This window comes from Schistocerca piceifrons, chromosome 4 (assembly GCF_021461385.2).
Source record: "Schistocerca piceifrons isolate TAMUIC-IGC-003096 chromosome 4, iqSchPice1.1, whole genome shotgun sequence".
In the NCBI taxonomy this organism is placed as follows: Eukaryota; Metazoa; Arthropoda; class Insecta; order Orthoptera; family Acrididae; genus Schistocerca; species Schistocerca piceifrons.
Genome location: NC_060141.1, coordinates 792,425,208 through 792,451,400, shown reverse-complemented (window position 1 = coordinate 792,451,400; position 26,193 = coordinate 792,425,208).

Sequence of the window (26,193 nt, the reverse complement as noted above, 5' to 3'; positions counted from 1 at the left end):
ATAACTGCTGAAGAAAATCACGTTTTCTCTCTTTTTTAGCCAACCTGTTATGAAAGCAACCAAAAAAAAAAAGGAATTATCGTTGATGATGTCAGTTTCTTTAACTTCATAGTCATTAAGACCTAGTGTTTTCCAGTATTCGTGTTCATGCACTACAGCGCTCCACTGGTTAAAGAGCTGTGCTTTATGGTTAGTTTATTAATTTGCTGTGGAAAAGCTGGTAATAGCGTGGTGCCTGTACCATCTGTAGTAGTGAGATTATTGCGATAAATTCTCCTAAGTTCTGGACAACAGCTTAACACATGATAGCTTGAGTGATCTCTAGACTGCTCGACGAAAGTAATCAAGTCAGATCTACATCTACATCTGCATCCATACTCCGCAAGCCACCTGATGGTGTGTGGTGGAGAGTACCTTGAGTACCTCTATCAGTTCTCCCTTCTATTCCAGTTTCGTACTGTTCGTGGAAAGAAAGATTGTCGGTATGCCTCTGTATGGGCTCTAATCTCCCTGATTTTATCCTCATAGTCTCTTCGCGAGATATACGTAGGAGGGAGCAATATACTGCTTGACTCCTGGGTGAAGGTATGTTTTCGAAACTTCAACAAAAGCCCGCACCGAGCTACTGAGCGTCTCTCCTGCAGAGTCTTCCACTGGAGTTTATCTATCATCTCCGTAACGCTTTCGCGATTACTAAACGATCCTGTAACGAAGCGCGTTGCTCTCCGTTGGCTCTCTATTTCCTCTATCAACCCAATCTGGCACGGATCCCACACCGGTGAGCAGTATTCAAGCAGTGGGTGATCAAGTGTACTGTGACCTACTTCCTTTCTTTTCGGACTTCATTTCCTTAGGATTCTTCCAATGGATCTCCGTCTAGCATCTGCTTTCTTCTTTTTTTTTTTTTTTTTTTTTTTTTTTTTTTGGTCATCAGTCTACTGACTGGTTTGCTGCGGCCCGCCACGAATTCCTTTCCTGTGCTAATCTCTTCAACACAGAGTAGCACTTGCAACCTACGTCCTCAATTATTTGCTTGACGTATTCCAATCTCTGTCTTCCTCTACAGTTTTTGCCCTCTACAGCTCCCTCTAGTACCATGAAAGTCATTCCCTCATGTCTTAGCAGATGTCCTATCATCCTGTCCCTTCTCCTTATCAGTGTCTTCCATATATTCCTTTCCTCTGCGATTCTGCGTAGAATCTCCTCATTCCTTACCTTCTCAGTCCACCTAATTTTCAACATTCGTCTATAGCACCACATCTCAAATGCTTCGATTCTCTTCTGTTCCGGTTTTCCCACAGTCCATGTTTCACTACCATGCAATGCTGTACTCCAGACGTACATCCTCAGAAATTTCTTCCTCAAATTAAGGCCGGTAGTTGATATTAGTAGACTTCTCTTGGCCAGAAATGCCTTTTTTGCCATAGCGAGTCTGCTTATGATGTCCTCCTTGCTCCGTCCATCATTGGTTATTTTACTGCCTAGGTAGCAGAATTCCTTAACTTCATTGACTTCGTGACCATCAATCCTGATGTTAAGTTTCTCGCTGTTCTCATTTCTACTACTTCTCATTACCTTCGTCTTTCTCCGATTTACTCTCAAACCATACTGTGTACTCATTAGACTGTTCATTCCGTTGAGCAGATCATTTAATTCTTCTTCACTTTCACTCAGGATAGCAATGTCATCAGCGAATCGTATCATTGATATCCTTTCACCTTGTATTTTAGTTCCACTCCTAAACCTAAACCTTTCTTTTATTTCCATCATTGCTTCCTCGATGTACAGATTGAAGAGTAGTGGCGAAAGGCTACAGCTTTGTCTTACACCCTTCTTAATACGAGCACTTCGTTCTTGATCGTCCACTCTTATTATTCCCTCTTGGTTGTTGTACATATTGTATATGACCCGTCTCTCCCTATAGCTTACCCCTACTTTTTTTCAGAATCTCGAACAGCTTGCACCATTTTATATTGTTGAACGCTTGTTCCAGGTCGACAAATCCTATGAAAGTGTCTTGATTTTTCTTTAACCTTGCTTCCACTATTAGCCGTAACGTCAGAATTGCCTCTCTCGTCCCTTTACTTTTCCTAAAGCCAAACTGATCGTCACCTAGCGCATTCTCAATTTTCTTTTCCATTCTTCTGTATATTATTCTTGTAAGCAGCTTCGATGCATGAGCTGTTAAGCTGATTGTGCGATAATTCTCGCACTTGTCAGCTCTTGCCGTCTTCGGAATTGTGTGGATGATGCTTTTCCGAAAGTCAGATGGTATATCGCCAGACTCATATATTCTACACACCAACATGATTAGTCGTTTAGTTGCCACTTCCCCCAATGATTTTAGAAATTCTGATGGAATTTTATCTATCCCTTCTGCCTTATTTGACCGTAAGTCCTCCAAAGCTCTTTTAAATTCCGATTCTAATACCGGATCCCCTATCTCTTCTAAATCGACTTTTGTTTATTCTTCTATCACATCAGACAAATCTTCACCCTCATAGAGGTTTTCAATGTATTCTTTCCACCTATCTGCTCTCTCCTCTGCATTTAACAGTGGAATTCCCGTTGCACTCTTAATGTTACCACCGTTGCTTTTAATGTCACCAAAGGTTGTTTTGACTTTCCTGTATGCTGAGTCTGTCCTTCCTACAATCATATCTTTTTCGATGTCTTCACATTTTTCCTGCAGGCATTCCGTCTTAGCTTCCCTGCACTTCCTATTTATTTCATTCCTCAGCGACTTGTATTTCTGTATTCCTGATTTCCCCGGAACATGTTTGTACTTCCTCCTTTCATCAATCAACTGAAGTATTTCTTCTGTTACCCATGGTTTCTTCGCAGCTACCTATGTTTTCCTTCCCAACTTCTGCAATGGCCCTTTTTAGTCCATTCCTCTTCAACTGTACTGCCTACTGCGCTGTTCCTTATTGCTGTATCTACAGCGTTAGAGAACTTCAAACGTATCTCGTCATTCCTTAGTACTTCCGTATCCCACTTCTTTGCGTATTGATTCTTCCTGACTAATGTCTTGAACTTCAGCCTACTCTTCATCACTACAATATTGTGATCTGAGTCTATATCTGCTCCTGGGTACGCCTTACAATCCAGTATCTGATTTCGGAATCTCTGTCTGACCATGATGTAATCTAATTGAAATCTTACCGTATCTCCCGGCCTTTTCCAAGTATACCTCCTCCTCTTGTGATTCTTGAACAGATTATTAGGTATTACTAGCTGAAACTTGTTACAGAACTCGATTAGCCTTTCTCCTCTTTCATTCCTTGTCCCAAGCCCATATTCTACTGTAACCTTTTCTTCTACTCCTTCCCCTACAACTGCATTCCAGTCGCCCATGACTATTAGATTTTCGTCCCCCTTTACATACTGCCTTACCCTTTCAATATCCTCATCCACTTTCTCTATCTGTTCATCTTCAGCTTGCGACGTCGGCATCTACACCTGAACTATCGTTGTCGGTGTTGGTCTGCTGTCGATTCTGATTAGAACAACCCGGTCACTGAACTGTTCACAGTAACACACCCTCAGCCCTACCTTCCTATTCATAACGAATCCTACACCTGTTATACCATTTTCTGCTGCTGTTGATATTACCCGATACTCATCTGACCATAAATCCTTGTCTTCCTTCCACTTCACTTCACTGACCCCTACTATATCTAGATTGAACCTTTGCATTTCCCTTTTCATATTTTCTAGTTTCCCTACCACGTTCAAGCTTCTGACATTCCACGCCCCGACTCGTAGAACGTTATCCTTTCGTTGATTATTCAATCTTTTTCTCGTGGTAACCTCCCGGAATCTTTTGCCAATGGAGAGATCATCATGACACTTCTTCAATTGCAGGCCACATGGCCTGTAGACACACGTTACGTGTCTTTAATGCAGTGGTTTCCATTGCCTTCTGCATCCTCATGTCGTTGATCATTGCTGATTCTTCCGCCTTTAGGGGCAATTTCTCACCCCTAGGACAAGAGAGTGCCCTGAACCTCTATCCGCTCTTCCGCCCTCTTTGACAAGCATCTGCTTTACCGACGGTTAATTTTATATGGTCATTCCATTTTAAATCACTCCTAATGCGTACTCCCAGATAATTTATGGAATTAACTGCTTCCAGTTGCTGACCTGCTATATTATAGCTAATTGATAAAGGATCTTTTTTTCTGTATACTTGCAGCATATTACAATTGTCTATATTGAGATTCAGTTGCCATTCCCTGCACCATGCGTCAATTCGTTGCAGATGTTCCTGCATTTCAGTACAATTTTCCATTGTTACAACTTCTCGATATACCACAGCATCATCCACAAGAAGCCTCAGTGAAATTCCGATGTGATCCACCAGGTCATTTATATATCTTGTGAATAGCAACGGTACTACGACACTCCCCTGCGGCACACATGAAATCACTCTTACTTCGTAAGACTTCTCTCCATTGAGAATGACATGCTGATTTCTGTTATCTAGGAACTCTTCAGTACAATCACACAATTGGTCCGATAGTCCATATGCGCTTACTTTGTTCATCAAACGACTGTGGGGAACTGTATCAAACGCCTTGCGGAAGTCAAGAAACACGGCATGTACCTGGGAACACGTGACTATGGCCCTTTGAGTCTCGTGGACGAATAGCTCGAGCTGGGTCTCACACGATCGTCTTTTTCGTAACCCATGCTAATTCCTACACAGTAGATTTCTAGTCTCGTGAAAAGTCATTATACTCGAAAATAATACGTGTTCCTAAATACTACAACTGATCGACGTTAGAGATATAGGTCTATAGTTCTGCACATGTGTTCGTCGTCCCTTCTTGAAAACGGGGATGACCTGTGCCCTTTTCCAATCTTTTGGAACGCTACGCTCTTCTAGAGACCTACAGTACACCGCTGCAAGAAAGGGGGCAAGTTCGTTGGTGTACTCTGTGTAAAATGGAACTGGGATACCATCAGGTCCAGCAGCCTTTCCTCTTTTGAGCGATTTTAATTGTTATTCTATCCATCTGTTATCTATTTCAATATCTACCATTTTGTGATCTGTGCGACAGTCTAGAGAAGGAACCACAGTGCAATCTTCCTCTGTGAAACAGCTTTGGTAAAAGACATTTAGTATTTCGGCCTTTAGTCTGTCATCCTCTGTTTCAGTACCATTTTGGTCACTTCCCTGAGGTACACCTGAAATCACTCTTACTTCGGAATACTTCTCTCCATTGAGAATGGCATGCTGCGTTCTGTTATCTAGGAACTCTTCAGTCCAATCACACAATTGGTCTGATAGTCCATATACTCTTACTTTGTTCATTAAACGACTGTGGGGGAACTGTATCAAACTGAGTGTGAGGACATTTTGTTTTGATCCACCTACCGCTTTTACATAATGTGGTGTAACAGACGACAAGTGGTCTGTTGCATGCGCCATCTATCGCCCCTGGCCTAGCACGAATTGTAATTAAATGATAAAATTAAGTTGCGGGTTAGGAATTGTTAGGTATGTGCATAAATACTGCGGGGGTATTTGGTTTTTATATGTGCAGATAATTCAAACACCGAGCCAGTAACTGGCGTGGACTTTCGTTGACGCGGCGGGTAGCGGGTCGCCACGGAGCAAACACAAAGAGGTTGATGACGTCGCTCCATGGAGGTCCACAGTCGTGGCGGCGGGATATCCCGAGGCGGTTGTTGGACTTCGGAGGGGAAAAAAAAAAAAAAAAATACGAAGAATGTATAATGAGGAACTTGGTGTGTAACAGCGAAAGTAGGAGGAAGCAATTTAACGGCCGGTAGCGCAGTAGGCGGTACCTCAAGAGCCTACTGTACATGGGTATCAGAAATAAATCGCTGTAACTATTGTAAAAAAAGGTTTCTGAATAAGAGTTATTACGAGAAGCAGTCAGACAGCGTCAGTTAGTGGAGAATGGCCGCCATAGGCGATATTTTCTTCATCAGTTGCGCCGCCCCTCTTTCACTCGACGAAGTTAGTCAACATTAAGACAGCCGAACTACGCAGATAGTAAAACTCATCAGTGGGGCGGGGACATCGCAATAAGACCAAAATTTCTTAGGATTTTCTGCCAAGTCAGTACATTGACCGATGGAGGCAGATAGTCAAATAGCCGGACTAAAACTCAAAATGGTAAATTGCCTGAGAAAAATCAAAGAACCTATTTATATAATTATCACGTAATAATATGTCTGGGATGTTGTTTCTCAATAACTTTGGTTTACCGGGTGATCATAGGTACACGCCTTCACTGATCATCGCGGGTCAGTTCTAATCGAGACGAATCAGTGGAGACAATTCTGCTCTATTCAATGAGATATCAGGACGAAGACGAGCCTGCAGACGTCCCAGACAGTGGTGGGATTCCTACCTGACTACTGCCCGCCACACGGCGCAACAGCCAGGAGTAATGGACAGGGATGCCACTTCATTTCATAGCAGGATTCCTTTGGTTATCATCCACGGCACCCTTACCGCACACCAGTACGTCGACGACATTCTACGCCCCGTATTTTTCCCTTCGTGGAAAGCCATCCTGAGCTTATATTTCAGCAAGATTATGCTCGTCCACACATGGCGAGAATGTCTACTGTTTGTCTTCGTACTTGCCAAACTCTAACTTCGCCAGCAAGGTTGCCGAATTTCTCCGCTATTGAGAAATTCTGGAGCATTATGAGCAGGGCCCTCCAGTTAGCTCGGGATCTGGACGATCTAACGAAGCCAGTTGGATAGAATTTGGCACGACTTCCCTCAGGAGGACTTCTAACAACTCAGTCAGTCAAAGACAAGCTCAGAAATTGCTTTCGTAAAGACGAGAGGTGGACCAATACGTTAATGAATTGCTCAATCTGTGAAGCTCTTTCTCTCGAATAAATCATCCAATTCTTCTGAAACTTTCATCATTTGTTTTTCAGTACATGTACACCACATCCACTGATTTCCGTCCAATCTGAATAATGTCTTCACGGTGCTTTTTTTTAACCTCCATATCGGATACGGTGCGCCGCCATAGGCAAGTTTTCGTATGAGGACAACGAACAGACCCATCCCTTTGCCCAGACAGATGCATACCAATACTCCAATGGAATACTGAGTCCCACGTGGAACAAAACGAGAATTTAGGTCACTGTTTATCAAAGTGCTTCTTACCGACAGCATCACGTAGCTTACTCGTAGGACAGAGTGTAGAGGTGTAGGTAAGGTAACCCTCTCCGCGAACAAAGTGCGAACACGCAGGTGGTCCCGCGGCATGGCGTGGCTTGTCGCACGGCTCCCGGGGGAAATTTGGCCCTCCTTGCGGAGGACGGACGCAGGCTGGGCTCGCCTCGTCTCGGCTCAGTCGTCATCCTCGTGCGACACCTGAGCTGCCGCGGCTGGCCTAAGACCCCGCTCGTCTTGTCATCGGAGTCCAAATGACTTTCCCATCGATCGCCGCGCCGCCCGGACTGATGCGAGGGAAGGTGTCGGAACTGCGTCTTGTCCAGCACTACCACGAACCACTTTATCGTTTGTTTCTTCTTCTCCAATTTATTGTATCCCTACCTGATATCTCATCCCCCTTAGTTTTCTTTTTCTCTTCGAGTCCCCTCACACACACACACACACACACACACACACACACACACACACACACACACATACACATACAAAGCGCGCTAGAAATAGGTTAGCTTAACTGTTACTTAACCGAGACCGCCAGAAACATTATAAACAATAGACTTAAATACACTAGAGTTAGTAAAAGAGGTACGCTACTAGCCATTAAAACTGTTACACCAAGAAGAAATGCTTTTTATAAACGGATATTCATTGGACAAATATATTATACTAGAACTGACATGTGATTACATTTTCACGCAATTTGGGTGCTTAGATCCTGAGAAATTAGTACCCAGAACAACCACCTCTAGCCGTAATAAGGGCCTTGATACGCCTGGGCATTGAGTCAAGCAGAGCATGGATGGCGTGTACAGGTAGAGCTGCAGCTTCAACACGATACAACAGTTCATCAAGAGTAGTGAGTGGCGTATTGTGACGACCCAGTTGCTCGGCCACCATTGACCAGACGTTTTCAGTTGGTGAGAGATTTGGAGAATGTGCTGGCCAGGGCAGCAGCTGAACATTTTCTGTATCCAGAAAGGCCCGTACGGGACCTGCAACGTGCGGTCGTGCATTATCCTGCTGAAATGTAGGATTTCGTAGGAATCGAATGAATGGTCGCAGCACATCTGAAATGAAACGTTCACTGTTCAAAGTGCAGTCAATGCGAACAAGAGGTTTAACATCATGCAGCGCGTCAGCAACCGTATATGTATAGAAAATAAACAATTTTTTTCAGCCTTCAGTTGCAAGGTAATTTTTACTCGTTTACCTAGGTTTCGATTCCAGTAATGGAATCTTCTTCAGAACCTATGAATTAAACCACATACGGACGTATATTACTCACTGAAATGGATCATCAGTCTAATGATTGAATAATAAAGAAATCGTGATACTTACAAAAAATTAAATTATTTTGAGAGCCAAACACTGGCCATGTCACAGATTAAAAATTGAAACAATGGCCTTCTTTCACTCGAGTATCCATCGAGCCCTTTCCATTCCGCTTTCGCCAGTCAACTTACAGAACAAATTAAAAGTCCTCGAAAACATCGCTCAGAATAATGGATATAATCCCAGTATAGTGAGACAGTTGTTCAACAAGAAAACACGAAAGAAGACTACCACCCTTTCCAGTTCAGGTACCCACAATCAACACCAGGCAACGAAATACATATCAGTTTCCTTTATAGGTAACATACCCTATAAGGTAGGTCGTTTATTAAAAAACCTAGGGTGTAAAGTTTCATACTCTACCACCAACAACCTCAAAAAGAATTTAGTTCATTCTCTGGATAAAGGTACGGATAAATCATCGCTGTCAGGTGTGTATAAGACCACGTGTGCTGTATGTCCTTCCTATTACATTGGCCAGACAGGAAGGGCCCTGTCGGTTAGGTTTAAAGAGCATCTGCCGACAAAAAGCGGTGATGGAACACGAGGATCTACATTTGCTGAACATCTGGTCCAAAAGGCGCATGCTCCAAAGCCTCTAAAAGACGCAGTGCTTTTGCATAATGAAGCCAAGGGATGTAGGCTAGACACCCTCGAAGAATTGCAAATTTTTAAACTTCTTATTATTGATAGAGACACATTACTTAATGATCAGTTGCAACTAAAAAACAGAAGTTATTTTGAAGGATTTCAACCTTTACTCCAGTGGAGTTGACCCACAGTCCGCCTCGAATGGCCGATGCTGTTTCCCTATCTGCTTTGTCCCTTTATTATAGTGCGATTGTACATGTGTGTCTTTGTATTTCGTAATATGCTTGTTAATGACACATAGTTGCTAAGGCCGGCCGCGGTGGTCTAGCGGTTCTAGGCGCGCAGTCCGGAACCTCGCGACTGCTACGGTCGCAGGTTCGAATCCTGCCTCGGGCATGGATGTCTGTGGTGTCCTTAGGTTAGTTAGGTTTAAGTAGTTCTAAGTTCTAGGGGACTGATGACCTCAGAAGTTAAGTCCCATAGTGCTCAGAGCCATTTGACCCATTTAGTTGCTAAGGCGTTTTTATGTTAAAGACATTTTATGCTTAGCACCCATGGTTTCGAAACAAATTTTTTTAGTTACTGTAGCGAGCCTTCGCCCTCTTACTATAATATTTTAATGTAAAAAAAAAAAAAAAATTATACCTTGGCTTTGTAATTTGTTCTCAGGTAAACTGTTTAATGTTGCCATACGAATAGATAGGTTTGTCCATTTGTAGGACAGCTTTCAGTCACATCTTGTTTGTATGTATATGTGCTCCAAATAATTTTGTGACAATTTGTCTCTCGCGCCTGCGCTCGCGCATGCGCTTGGCCGCGGCCGAGCCTCGCCGCGAAACTGCTCGCGACACCTAGTTCCCGCGCCGCTCACATGTGGTCCTTATTTCTGGCCGACGTAGCTCCGTCTATGTTCGCCTTAATGGTTTTAATCTTGACAGACATAATATTACGATTATGCGTCTTTATTGTTTTAATTTTTAATCTGTGACATGGCCAGTATTTGGCTCTCAAAATAATTTAATATTTTGTAAGTATCACGATTTCTTTATTATTCAATCATTAGACTGATGATGCATTTCAGTGAGTAATAAATGTCCGTATGTGGTTTAATTCATAGGTTCTGAAGAAGATTCCATTACTGGAATCGAAACCTAGGTAAGGGAGTAAAAAATACCTTGCAACTGAAGGCTGAAGAAATTGTTTATTTTCGAACAAGAGGTGACCGAGAGCGTAACCATTGGCACCCCATACCATCACGCCGGGTGATACGCCAGTATGGCGATGACGAAAACACACTTCCAATGTGCATTCACCGCGATGTCGCCAAACACGGATGCGACCATCATGATGCTGTAAACAGAACCTGGGTTCACCCGAAAAAATTACGTTTCGCCATTCGTGCACCCAGGTTCGTCGTTGAGTACACCATCGCAGGCGCTCATGTCTGTGATGCAGCGTCAAGGGTAACCGCAGCCATGGTCTCCGAGCTGATGGTCCATGCTGCTGCAAACGTCGTCGAACTATTCGTGCAGATGGTTGTTGTCTTGCAAACGTCCCCTCTGTTGACTCAGAGATCGAAACGTGGCTGGACGATCCGTTACAGCCGTGGGGATAAGATGCCTGTCATCTCGACTGCTAGTGATAGGAGGCCGTAGGGATCCAGCACGGCGTTCCGTTACCCTCCTGAACCCACCGATTCCATATTTTGCTAACAGTCATTGGATCTCGACCAACGCGAGCAGCAATGTCGCGATACGATAAACCGCAATCGTGATAGGCTACAATCCGACATTTATCAAAGCCGGAAACGTGATGGTACTCATTTCTCTTCCTTACACGAGGCATCACAACAACGTTTCACCAGGCAACGCCGGTCAACTGCTGTTTTTGCATGAGAAATTGGTTGGAAACATTCCACATGTCAGGACGTTCTAGGTGTCGCAACCGGCCCCAACCTTGTGTGAATGCTCTGGAAAGCTAATCATTTGCATATCACATCTTCTTCCTGTCGGTTAAATTTCTCGTCTCTAACACTTCATCTTCGTGGTGTGGCAATTAAATGGTTCAAATGGCTCTGAGCACTATGAGACTTAACATCAATGGTCATCAGTCCCCTAGAACGTAGAACTATTTAAACCCAACTAATCTAAGGACATCACACAACATCCAGTCTTCACGAGGCAGAGAAAATCCCTGACACCGCCGGGAATCGAACGCGGGAACCCGGGCGCGGGAAGCGAGAACGCTACCGCACGACCACGAGCTGTAGCAATTCTAATGGCCAGTAGTGTAATATGAACAGAATTCTGCAAGTGTTAAAAATTATTCAGTACTTCTGAATTTTGTAGTACCAAACAGTTTTCAAACAGCAGCTACCTCACACGATACATACATAAAATTATTCATTTCCTGGGAATGTCATAGTAACTAAATAATATTTTAAGCGTACTTCAGACTCGTTTTATACACTGAGGTGACGGAAATGAAGGGATAGCCAAATGCATATCTACAGGTGGTGGAAGTATCATGTACACAATGTGTCAAAGGACAGTGTATTGTCGGAGCTGTCATTTATATTCAGACGATTCATTAAAAAGGGTTCCGACGTGATTATGCCTGCATGACGGGAATAAACAGACTTTGAACGCGAATGGCAGCTTCAGCTAGCAGCAGGAGCACTCCGTCTTCAGGCCACAAGTGGCCCATCGGGACCATCCGACCGCCGTGTCATTCTCAATAAGTAAGTGCGTAGGAGAGGAACGGAAGGTTCCAAATGATTGGAAAAGAGCACAGGTAGTCCCAGTCTTCAAGAAGGGTCGTCGAACAAATGCGCAAAACTATGGACCTGTATCTCTGACGTCGATCCGTTGTAGAATTTTAGAACATGTTTTTTGCTCGCGTATCATGTCGTTTTTGGAAACCCAGAATCTAGTATGTTGGAATCAACATGGATTCCGGAAACAGCGATCGCGTGAGACCCAACTCGCTTTATTTGTTCTTGAGACCCAGAAAATATTAGATACAGGCTCCCAGGTAGATGCTATTTTTCTTGACTTCCGGAAGGCGTTCGATACAGTTCCGCACTGTCGCCTGATAAACAAAGTAAGAGCCTACGGAATATCAGACCAGATGTGTGGCTGGATTGAAGAGTTTTTAGCAAGCAGAACACAGCATGTTGTTATCAATGGAGAGACGTCTACAGATCTTAAAGTAACCTCTGGCGTGCTACAGGGGAGTGTTATGGGACCATTGCTTTTCACAATATATATAAATGACCTAGTAGATAGTGTCGGAAGTTCCATGCGGCTTTTCGCGGATGATGCTGTAGTATACAGAGAGGTTGCTGCATTAGAAAATTGTAGCGAAATGCTGGAAGATCTGCAGCGGATAGGCACTTGGTGCAGGGAGTGGCAACTGACCCTTAACATAGACAAATGTAATGTATTGTGAATACATAGAAAGAAGGATCCTTTATTTATATGATAGCGGAACAAACACACACTGGTAGCAGTTACTTCTGTAAAATATGTGGGAGTATGCGTGCGGAACGATTTGAAGTGGAATGATCATATAAAATTAATTGTTGGTAAGGCGGGTACCAGGTTGGGATTCATTGGGAGAGTCCTTAGAAAATGTAGTCCATCAAAAAAAGAGGTGGCTTGCAAAACACTCGTTCGACCTATACTTGAGTATTGCTCATCAGTGTGGGATCCGTACCAGGTTGGGTTGACGGAGGGTTATTTGGTAACCGTGATAGCGTTACGGAGATGTTTAACAAACTCAAGCGGCAGACTCTGCAAGAGAGGCGCTCTGCATCGCGGTGTAGCTTGTTCGCCAGGTTTCGAGAGGGTGCGTTTCTGGATGAGGTATCGAATATATTGCTTCCCCCTACTTATACCTCCCGAGGAGATCACGAATGTAAAATTAGAGAGATTCGAGCGCGCACGGAGGCTTTTTGACGGTCGTTCTTCCCGCGGACCATACGCGACTGGAACAGGAAAGGGAGGTAATGACAGTGGCACGTAAAGTGCCCTCCGCCACACACCGTTGGGTGGCTTGCGGAGTATAAATGTAGATGTAGATGTAGGTGCGTGTGCTCAGCACACGGCTCTCCCGGTCGTTACGATGGTTTTCTTTGACCGGAGCTGCTACTATTCGGTCGAGTAGCTCCTCAATTGGCATCAGGAAGCTGAGTGCACCCCGAAAAACGGCAACAGCGCATGGCGGCCTGGATGGCACCCATCCAAGTGCCGTCCACACCTGACAGAGCTTAACTTCGGTGATGTGACGGTAACCGGTGTATCCACTGCGGCAAGGCCGTTGCCCAGTTGCAGCTAGACGCATGGGATATTTCGTTTCGGAAATCAGTAGAGAATTCAAAATTCCGAGATCCACAGTATCGAGATTGTGCCAGCAATACCAAATTTCAAGGATTACCTCTCACCACGGACAACGCAGTGACCGACGGCTTTCACCTAACGACCAAGAGCAGCAGCGTTTACGTAGAATGGTTCAAATGGCTCTGAGCACTGTGGGACTTAACATCTGAGGTCATCAGTCTCCTAGACTTAGAACTACTTCAACCTAACTAACCTAAGGACATCACACACATCCATGCCCGAGGCAAGATTCGAACCTGCAACCGTAGCAGCAGCGCGGTATTGGTATGAAGCGCCTAGAACGTCTCGGGCACAGCGGCTGGCGTTTACGTTTCAATGGACACGCAATGCAGCTTGAAAAATCCGCAGGTATCAATATGGGACGTACGGCGAACTTATCCGTTAGGACAGTGCGGCGAAGTTTGTCGTTAACGACGTATGGCGGCAGACGACGGATGGGACTGCCTTTGCACAACATCGTGTGCAGCGCGTCCCCTGCGCTCGTGGCCGTATCGGTTGGACCCTAGACGACTGGAAAACCGTGTCCTGGACAGATGAGTCCCTATTTCGGTTGTCCGCGATTGGTTTGGAAAACATTCTGGACAAATCGAGAGGATCATTTGGCGATCCAAATCGCCCGACATGAATCCCAGTGAACAGTTATGGAACATAATCGAGGGGTCAGTTCGTGCACAAAATCCTGCACCGGCAACACTTTCGTAATTATGGACGGCTATAGAGTAGCGTGGTTTCTGCTGGGGCTTCCAAGCACTTGTTGAGAGCATGCTATGTCGAGTAGCTGCACTACGCTGGGAAAAGTGAGGTCCAACACGATGTTAGGAGGTATCCTGGACTTCTGCTACCTCAGCGTATATTAAGTCTACAAAAAGGTGTGAAACTTCCTGGCATATTAAAACTGTGTGCCGGACCGAGATTCGAACTCGGGAAATTTGCCTTTCGAAGGCAATTGCTCTACCAACCGAGCTACCCAAACACGACTCACGCCCCATCTTCACAGATTCACTTCTGCCAGTACCTCGTCTCCTACCTTCCAAACTTTGCAGAAGCTCTACTGCAAACCTTGCAGAACTAGCACTCCAGAAAGAAAGCACCATCGGAGCTACCCAAGCACGACACACGCAGAAGAGCTACTGCAAAGTTTGGAAGGTAGGAGACGAGGTACTGGCTGATGTGAATCTGTGAGGACGGGGTGTGGGTCGTGCTTAGGTAGCTCGGTTAGTAGAGCACTTGCCCGCGAAAGGCATAGGTCCCGAGTTCGAGCCTCGGTCGGGCACACAGTTTTCATCTACCAGGAAGTTTCATATCAGCGCACACTCCGCTGCAGAGTGAAATCTCATTCTGGAAATATCCCCCAGGCTGTGGCTAAGGCATGTCTCCGCAATATGCTTTCTTTCAGGAGTGCTGTTCTGCAAGGTTTGCAGGAGAGCTTCTGGAAAGTTTGGAAGGTAGGAGACGAGGTACTGGCAGAGGTCCCGAGTTCGAGTCTCGGTCCGGCACACAGTTTTAATCTTCTAGGAAGTTTCATATCAGCGCACACTCCGCTGCAGAGTGAAAATCTCATTCTACAAAAAGATGTACAGAAACTGTAGGGATTTATTATTGACATCAAAACGCTGCAAAAAGTTACTACTAAATTTGTCCGAAAATTATTTTTCCGGGAGTTATGAAACGTGTTACTCATGGCACAAAATACTGTTTACCAAAGACAATCACATGCACAGAAACTTTCGAAGTGCCCCCCCTCCTCCTTCCATGTACACCCTGAATCTGCGTTCCTTATTTTACCGTACGCCGTAGAAAACGCTTTGTTCCGTATTTGGCTGAATCCATGTTTGTTACGCTGCTTCAGAACATCAACACCGGGTACAGAAGTTGCTTACACCAAGAACTTTTGAAGTCCTCAAAGGAAGACGCCCACTGGTTCCAAATCCAGCGATGCAGGTGGCCATGCAGCGGATCACCCTCGACGAATCCACCTGTTTGGAAATTGTTTCCCGAGACACAGACGGCCTATACGTGTAAAGACAGAGTACCATCCTGGAGAATCCGTTGCATAACATCTATCGTCGCAAATGATGAGGGTTTTCATACTGTTATGATAACTAGAGATTCCGTGACGTGAAAATATTGCTTCATCAGTGAATAAAAACTGCAGGAACTCAACACGCTGCCCCAACATCCATTGAGAGAAAGTTATTCTTGGCTGAAAGTCTGCCTCGTTTGAGGCATGAACTCGTTTACAGTGGTACGAGTACAGACGATTTTCATGCAGGATGTTCCAGATCATCATGTGACTACCGTCTCCCCTTTTCGCACTTCTCATCGCACTAGTTGATGAAGTCTCATCCACAGTGAGAAGAACCCGTTCCTCAGTCTTAGGCGTTCGTACATCTGCGACAGTCTGCTTAAAATAACCTGCCTCTAGCAAGCGTTTTTGGAGTCATACAGCGCGGGATTAGCCGAGCGGTCTTGGGCGCTGCAGTCTTGGACTGTGCGGCTGGTCCTGGAGCAGGTTCAAGTCCACCCTCGGGCATGTTAGTGTGTGTTTGTCGTTAGGATAATTTAGGTTAAGCAGTGTGCAATCTTATGGACTGATGACCTTAGCAGTTCACTCCCATAAGATTCCACACACATTTGAACTTTTTTTTTTTTTTTTTTTTTTTTTTTTTTTTTTTTTTTTTTTTTTTTTTTTTTTTTTTTTGGAGTCATACAGACGTTCTTGCACACGATGGCTGACTCCAAGGTTAGCGTTCATAGCGTTCAGTATAAAGCAGACGTACTGCGTGCGCTTTCCCATATACTGACATTATTCAGTCCGTACATTGAACAGACTATGATGGAAACCAACGAGAAATTCGGAAACTAAACCAATGTTCAAGTAGGAGAAATAAAAACTTTAAAGTCTGTCAGTTACATTTTAATTCTCTCAGAGACGACAAAGAGCTCGGAAGAGCAGCTGAGCGTAATCAAAAGAGGTTAAAATGGACTTTAGCAAAAGTAAAAAAAGCATAATGGAATGAACTGGAATCAAATCACAGAATGCTGATGCTCGAGGAATTATATGTTAATGAAGGGAACTGGTGAAGAAAGAAATAGTACATACAGACGAAAGTTTGAATACAGTAAGAAGGCTCAAATGGCTGTTGGTTGCAATACCTGAGCAGAGATGAAGAGGTTTGCACAGGTTAGACCAGCATCGAGAGGTCGGAGTGAAGACCACAATAACACAACATAACGTAAGTATATAAATCTTCCATTGGTTATTGATGAAAAAATTTCTAGTTCTAAAGACAGGAATTGATAGAAAATGTGCAGAATTTCCACTTTCGGCATGTATGTACACTTACTACAATTGTAGTGCAATGGAGTGTCACAGACTTTGGCCTACAACTGAATTGTCTCAAACGGCTTTGCAGTTTTCCTCGATACCTGCTGTAAGAATAGCTACCAATTGTCTTTGGTGGTCCAACAGGTACTAATCCAAATGACTGAAGTGTCGGGAACGCGCAAGGCCACGGAATTGTTCTCCCCCTGCCTGTCCATATGTGTCCACAGATACCATCCAGTGTCCCTCCTACAATGAACCACGTATACTGAGACCCTATCATGCATTTGCCGTATGTTTCTTTTTGTTTACAGAGTTCGTTCTGTAAGGAATCTGGAAGAGTGCTTTAAATAAAGTTCTTGTAGACAGATCCTGTAAGACACTCCACTATATCATAGGGAGCTATTGGAAATTTGTCTACAATTCCAGTCGATGGATTAAATGTAAAATTCTAGTCTCTAGCTGTAACATGAGGATTTTCGTCCGCTCCATCTCTGTCAAACATTGCCTCGTGTGTAAATAGAATTAAAGATAGAAAAGAAAGGTTTAACAGTTTATGGTACAGACCACTGACGACAGTTCTCTCGTTGTCCATTACTGTCACGCGAGTGACCCAGAACAAGACAGTAACAAAATTTACTAATACGTAATCTGCTGGTGGAACACACCACATGTGGAATTACGAGACGTACCACTTGTTGAGGCAATGAGCCATGTGTGCATACTCGAATTTTCCCCGCGACCCTTTGGAATTCATTCTTTGTGGACCAGCACGCAATGAACTGCCGGTGAATCCTGTTCCGCCATTTGACGTGTAACACATCCTGTCTCAGTAATGCGACGATTAGCAACAGGAGTGTCAGGATTACTGGGCTGTCTTTTGAGGAAAAAACTGTTTTGATACATTCTCGTATCCATTAGTATTCTCAAAGCCTTACAAAACATTACCATTGTCCTCCTCACAAAATTAATATTCTGCAACGGTTAAACATTTGTCAACTGCTAAACTACAACTAACGTGAAATGTCCAAGCCAGGCCTATCTCAAATGTACACAGATGTCAAATTTGAAAATGTCACATTGCATCACATCTCCCACGAGGATGCTGTGAGTGAATCAGCAGATATCTTTGCTTCGCTATTATCTCAAAATAAATTTAAATTATTGGTCATGAACAGTTTAAATGCGTTCTTTAGCAAGCTGTAATGAAGAAAGAAGTTCAGCAATATTAGTTTTTGAATTGAACGGATTGATCATAAACATGCAATAAACCTTAAAAAGGGAGCTGTTTGGACTTACGTTTTACTGACTTTCTTCTTGTTACCGTGTGATATTGTAAAAGTATTTTCAAATCACTCTGTAGATAGCTTCAAAGTTTTTATGTTAACTTCATGCGTCCTCACTTTTGAGGAGTCCTTTTTATGACCATCGTGATTCCTGCAGTTGCTATAATGCCTTAATTTGCTTAAAAAATGCTTTCATTTGTTTCACATTTTTAATTTTCAGTGTCAATCAGACATTAGTGGTATATAAACAAACATATTATTCGCGAGTATTTGATACCTGTAGTTCCTTAGATGTATGTCAATTTATTGGATACTTTCTATCTTCAATAATGTAGAAATTATAATGAAAGTATAATTTTAAATCATTAACATAAACAAGACGACATTAACAACAGTATCAATATCATAAAAATGTATACTTATTGCAGAGTAATTATTCATATATCACTTTATATATCATAGTAACACAACTACAATAAATACTGAATGGATTACGGATATGATAAATATTTTTTACATACTGTATAAAATAATCTTCAAGCCTGAAAAATCTTCCCTGATTCACAGTCCCATGCTTCACAAAGATTTTCTGTTAGAAAACCAGCCATCAGATCGAGAATTGCAAAACATAGGCATGTAACGTGACAAAATCAACAAACTTTGGTAAATTTCGAGATACAATTCCATTTAGAGAATATACCTATAAATTATATATTATATGAACTGTAGAATGGGTAAGACCACCGCATCCCCGTCAAAATGCTGTCGGGTAATCATAGTTATAAATATGATTTTAAGGATTTTGACCATTCCATATTAATATACAGTATTGCAATTATTTACGTACTCCTCCTCAGCTTTTAGTAAGAGCTTTGCTCTTTGAAATGACAATCCCTTATATCGTACACCCTTGTAAGTGTCATGAAAGTTTTGGAAAAGAATTATGTATGAAGGTAAAGCCGGGTACTACCTGATTTCCAGTTTTCTCAAATACAAGGTTGCGAACCATGAATAAAATTCAGTAACACGATCTGACTAGAAAGTGGTTTTAGATCCTCGGTAAGGCACGAACACTTACTTTTCTTAGTGTGTATTGTGGTGTCACCGCCAGACACCACACTTGGTAGGTGGTAGCCTTTAAATCGGCCGCGGTCCGTTAGTATACGTCGGACCCGCGTGTCGCCACTGTCAGTGATTGCAGACCGAGCGCCGCCACACGGCAGGTCTAGAGAGACTTACTAGCACTCGCCCCAGTTGTACAGCCGACTTAGCCAGAGATGGATCACTGACAACTACGCTCTCATTTGGCGAGACGATAGTTAGCATAGCCTTCAGCTACGTCATTTGCTACGACCTAGCAAGACACCATAGCATCTGATATTGAGATTATAACATGTACCGTCAAGAGCGATGTACACCAATTGTGGATTAAAGTTAAGTATTATATCAACTACGTACTTTATTTGCTACTATTAATTCCCTTAACTGTTCCAGACCTCACGCCAGTCAGCGTGAAATTAAACGCGTGCATTTCGGCCTCCTCTAGCACACAGTGTTGGCTCTTATGCCAACACTTCATGTATAACAGAAGAAAAATGTAAGTGAACATGATTAACTGTGTGAAATACCTTACCAACTATAAAAGTGTTTAAGCGACATGAGTTATATCCCCATGTAGTGCAGCATAACATGTGGGCCCAATCTATTGTAACCATGCGCAAATAAACACAAAAAAGTCAAATAAACACACTTTCTGTAGACAAAAAACACTGTGTCTCTGACAACTCTATAACCACCAAAACCTACCTATTTTTCCAGTAACATGGAAAGATATGTGAAGTATGATATTCTTGGTTATTACTGCTGTTCACCTAAATTGCAATAACAAGATTACAACGTTCTACTAGGTGAGGAGGCGGTGTTATGTTTCACATCATGTCATTGTATTCGAATTGCTGAGTTCAAATAGGTAAGAAAAATTTAATTAAAAGAATATTTTAATGTTAATTCATTCAAATGACTTCAAGAAAATCAGTAAATCTCAGTGGCACGTGTATTACTAATGTCCAAAAAACATGTGAAACATAGAATTCCAAAAGTAAGTGAACCAACGTATGAGTAGTACAATCCATACAGTTCACTAAGTATTTACGAAGTTTCACTGATAGCGGGCGTGACTAAGTTCACTGCACTGCCATTCGGATGAATTAATAGCAAACAGATTCTGACCGAGCCTTGAAATAAACCCACTTCACGAAGACACCAAGACCCGATATCCACTTGTGAGACACTTGTCCAAAGTGCGAAAGTTACAGCAACTACGTGATGCGAATCACACACATAGTTCGGCATGAACCACACGCACGTTGAGAATGACTAATGAAATTGTATTGCAAGTGCACACATCCTACATGCAGTAAACTGTGTCCCAACACCTCGCCGTCCAGAGAGCAGCAACTCGCGCAGTTCCACTGCAAACACGACCTTCCTCCACTCGGTCGAACACAAAGAGTGCTTACTTAAGCTTAAGCCCCAGGATCTACAGCGAAGCAGACTGTGATATGATTGGTTGGCTCACAGTGAGCGCAAAAAACAGTTCTGGGCTACCTCACAACTACCCCAAAGACAACTAAGTTGATCGTAATCGATATTAGGTATAGAACTGCACCTTAACAGTTCATCTGCGGTAACTAATAAGCGAAAATGATTTAGCTGTGAAAATATCACATTAAATATTGAAATTTTCAATATAACAGCCAAATTTCAACCTTCAATCGCGGATAGCGGTGCAGACTGGCAGTACTGACGCTTAGATATTTTGCATAAAATGCATTCATCAACACGCACGGGAACCCAAAATATACTGTTTATTTCTAAATCTGTCTGACAACTCAACCGTATGAAGTTTCCATATATTTTTCGGATAATAAGACATATACGTGACGAATAAAACAAAGAAAAATTTCACTGTTGTAGGAAAACCAGATATTTTCAGCACGCTTTGCCCGTTACTAATAGAATAGTGTACAACCAATAGAACGACACAGAATGCTCATTTCCATATAAAGCATAATATTCTCAGGGCTCAGTGTTCACAGACCAAAAGAACAAACCACTCACTATAACTTACCCCTCCGGTGGCTCAGTGTTCACAGTCCAAAAGAACCAACCACTTACTATCACTTACCCCTCCGGTGGATAACCTCCAACGCCTCCGGCAGCCTCCTGACTATTCTCATTGGATGTGTGTGCGGATCTGTTACCGTTTCCCCGGAAACAGATCTCTTTCTTTAATACTGGCACTCATTGTTGGATGTGGCTGCACTGCAGTTCTGCAGATTGATACTTCTGTGGAAACACCATTTAACTTTTGTCCTATAAGGTTAAAGCCTCGTAACGTTTACTTATAACGAAGGCTTCCTTACCTGAGGTGTCTTGAAAGGAAAAAATTATTTTCCCCTCATTCAAGTATGTCCTGCAACAGATGCTAAAAGTTTATTGAACCAAGGCGACAGATTCTGCTTTTTTACTGGTATTTGATACGTTGATGCTTCAGTTTTCTGTCGATCTATAGGGATTAAAGTAACCAGAATGGCCTATGTGCTCTCCATCTCTTTAAAGCAGTTACTGCTTTCAAAGCAAATCACGTGTATCTTTGTCAGGCGCTGCAGTCGTGGACTGTGCGGCTGGTCCCGGCGGAGGTTCGAGTTCTCCCTCGGACATGAGTATGTGTGTTTGTCCTTAGGATAATTTAGGTTAAGTAGTGTGTAGGCTTAGGGACTGATGACCTTAGCAGTTAAGTTCCATAAGATTTCACACACATTTGAACAATCTTTGTCAGACGTAAGAAAATATCCCTTATATTTTCACATCAACTTCTGATTTTTCTACTTTTTACCATACTACTCACTACCAAACTCGAGTGATGGAATTTCTACATCTACATCTACAAGGTTACTCTGCAATTAACACGTAAGTGCCTGGCACAGGGTTTATCGAACCATTTTCATACTACTTCTCTACCATTCCACTCTCGAATGGCGCGTGGGAAAAAGGAACACCTAATGTTTTCCGTTCGAGCTCTGATTTCTCTTATTTTATTATGATGATCATTTCTCCTCACGTAGGTGGGTGTCAACAAAATATTTCCGCATTCGGGAGAGAAAGTAGGTGATTGAAATCTCGTAAATAGATCTCGCCGCAAAGAAAACCGCATTTGTCTCAGTGACTGCCACCCAGACCCCGCCTAACATATCTGTGACCCTATTGCCCGATAACACGAAACGAGGTGCCCTTCTTTGCACTTTTTCGATGTCCTCCGTCAGTCGTACCTGGTAAGGATTCCACACCGCGCAGCAATATTCCAGCAGAGGACGGACAAGTGCAATGTCGGTTGTCTCTTTAGTGGGTTTGTCGCATCTTCTAAGTGTTCTGCCAACATAGCGCAGTCTTTGTTTCACCTTCCCCACAGTATTATCTGTGTCGTCTTCGCAATTCAAGTTCCTCGTAATTGTAATTCCTAGGTATTTAGTCGGATCGACTGCCCTTAGATTTGTGCGATTTATCGTATAATCAAAATTCATCGGATTTCTTTTAGTAGCCATATGGATGACCTCGCACTTATCTTTGTTTAGTGCCAATTGGCACTTTTCGCACCATACAGAAATTCTCTCTAGATCATTTTGTAATTGCAATTGATCGTCTGATGATTTTACTAGACGGTAAATTACAGTCTAAGGGGGCTGCTCAGGTTATCACATAGATCATTTACGTAAATCAGGAACAGCGGAGGACCTATGACACTACCTTGCTGAACGCCAGATATCACTTCTGTTCTACTGGATGATTTACCGTCTATCACTACGAATTGTGACCTCTCTGAGAGTAAATCACGAATCCAGTCACACAACTCCATATGCACGCAATTTGATTAATAGTCGCATTGTGAGGAACGGTACCAAAAGCCTTCTGGAAATCTAGGTATATGGAATCGATCTGAGATCCCTTGTCGACAGCACTCATTACTTCAAGCGAATAAAGAGGTAGCTGCGTTGCACAAGACGGATATTTTCTGAATCCGTGTTGTGTATCAATAAGTCGTTTTCCTCTAGGTGATTCACAATGTTCGAGTACAGTATATGCTCCAAAATCCTGCTGCAACTTGAGGTCAGTAATATGAGTCTGTAATTCAATGGGTTACTCCTATTTCCCTTCTTGAATATTGGTGTGACCAGTGCTACTCTCCACTCGTTAGAAACAGACCTTTCGTCAAGTGAGCGCTTGTATATGATTGCTAAGAAAGGCGCTATTGTGTCTGCACACTCTGTAAGGAACCTGATTGGTATACCATCTGGACCGGAAGACTTGCCTTTCTTAAGTGATTTGAGTTGTTCGGCAACACCTAAGATGTCTGCTTTTATGTCACTCATGCTAACAGCTGTTCTGGTTTCTAATTCTAGAATATTTACTTCGTTTTCTTTCGTGAAGGAATTACGGAAAACTGTATTTAGTAATTCCGCTTTAGTGGAACCATCATCGGTAATATTTCCATCGCTATCGCGCCGTGACGGTATTGACTGTGTACTTTACATACGACCAGACTCTCTTTGGGTTTCCTAAGATATTCTGAGACAATGTTTCATTGTGGAAACTATTAAAAGCATCTCGCACTGACGTCATCACTAAATTTTGAGCTTCCGTGATACTTAGCCAGTCTTGCGGATTTTGCGTTCTTCTGAATTTGGCATGCTTTTTTCGTTGCTTCTGCAACAGTGGTCTGAGGTGTTTTGTGTACCATGGTGGATCAGTCCCTTCTCTTATTAACTTATGCGGTATGAATCTATCTATTGCTGTCGATACTGTAACTTTGAATTTGAGCCATATCTGGCCTACACTTACATAATTAGCTTGGAAGGAATGGAGACTCTCTCCTAGGAAGATATCAAGCGAATATTTATCTGCTGTTTTAAATCGATATATTTTGCGTTTATTTTTAGTGGTTTTGGTTGATATGGTTTTGAGCCTCGCTACAATGACCTTGTGTTCACTAATCCCTGTATCCGTCATGACGCTCTCTATTAGATCGGGATTATTTGTGGCTAAGAGGTCAAGTGTGTTTTCGCAACCATTTACAATTCGTGTAGGCTCATGAACTAATTGTTCATAGTAATTCACAGAGAAAGCATTTAGTACAATTCTGGAAGATGTTTTCTGTCTACCAACGGCTTTGAACTTGTATTTTCGCCAATAAATCGAGGGTAGATTGAAGTCTCCACCAATTGCAACTGTATGAATGTGGTACTTATTTGTAATGAGATTCAAGTTTTCTTTGAACCGTTCAGCTACTATATCATCTGAGTCGGTGGATTCGGTAGAAGGAGCCAATTATTATTTTGGTACGGCTGTTGAGTATAACCCCTACCCATAGTTATTCGCTGGAACTATCTATTTCAACTTCAGTACAAGATAAAGTACTACCAACAGACACAAACACACCACCACCTGCTTTATTTAATATTCCTTTCTGAACACGGTTTGCGCCTCTGTAAATATTCCGGTAAATTTATCTCCCGCTATAGCCAGCTTTCTGTTCCTATAGTGGTTTCAGCTTCAGTGCTTTCTATCAGCTCTTGAAGCCCTGGTACTTTTCCAATACAGCTACGACAATTTACAACTACGATACCGACTGTTGCTTGGTCGATTCTTGTCGTTTCTTTGCCCTGTACCCTTTGTGACTGGAGCCCTTTTTGATCGATACCGAGACTGTCTAACCCAAAAAACCGCCCAGTCCACGCCACCCAGCCCCTACTACCCGTGTAGCCGCCTCCTGTACGTACTGGACACGTGACCCATTTAGCGGAACCCGAAACCCCACCACTCTATGGCGCAAGTCGAGGAATCTGCAGCCTACATGGTCGCAGAACCGTCTGAGCCTCTGATTCAGACCCTCCACTCGGCTCTGTACCAAAGGTCCACAATCGGCCCTGTCGACGATGCTTCAGATGGTATTCTCTGCCTTCATCTCGCTAGCGAGACTGGCAGCCTTCACCAACTCAGATAGCCGCCGGAAACCAGAGAGAATCGCTTCCTATCCATAGCGACACACGTCATTAGTACCGATGTGAGCCACCACCTGCAGTTGGCTGCACCCTGTAACCTTCATGACATCCGGAAGGACACTTTCCACATCTTGGATGACTCCCCCCGGTATGCACACGGTGTGCACATTGGCTTTCTTCCCGTCCTTAGCTGCCGTATCCCTAAGAGGCTCCATCACCCGCCTAACATTGGAGCTCATAATGACAAGCAATCCCACCCTCTGCGCTTGTCCGGACCTCTCAAGAAGACCGTCCACTGCCGCAACAGGCGAGGCAGCTCTCGCGGGCTCAGAAGTACTTTCAGCTTTGGTCAGTACCTCAAACCTGTTACGGAGGAGTAAGGGAACAGCCTTGCGGCCAGCACCAACTTTCGCCTTCTGCCCAGAGATTCGCGACTCCGCCACGGTTCGCCATTCACCGTCAGGCAAGTGTCGTCAGTTAGGGACGTCCGAACCCGAGGGCGCAGTGGCATCAGAGATCCCAGGCGATGCTACAGGTTCTAGAGGCGTCAAAGCACTCGCCTCTGGTGTCCCAATGTCACTGCGACCCAGGGCAACAGCCTGGAGCCTGTCGACCACGGCCAACGCAGCTTCCAGCTGCTTACGGACAGTGGCCAATACCCCCTGAATCTCTACACAACAGGTGCAGTCCCTATCCATCCCTAACAATTTTTCTTTCCTTTTATCTCACAATCCGTTCAAAACAAACAGATGACTGACGACTACACGAATTTACACTATACGGGTACTAAAACGCGCTGCTAAAACTCTCAAATACTGTAATACGCCCGATATTAGTGAATTAAACTATGCAAGTACCCAAAAATACGCAGAGAAATTAAGAATTAAAATATGAAACAAATAAGCGAGCTAAAAGTACGACTTGCTTCTGGCTGCTGCTTATCGAACGGCATAAAATGATCATAAAAAGAAATAAACATAACGAAAATTGCTTAACAGTTCACGATAAATGACATGGCCAC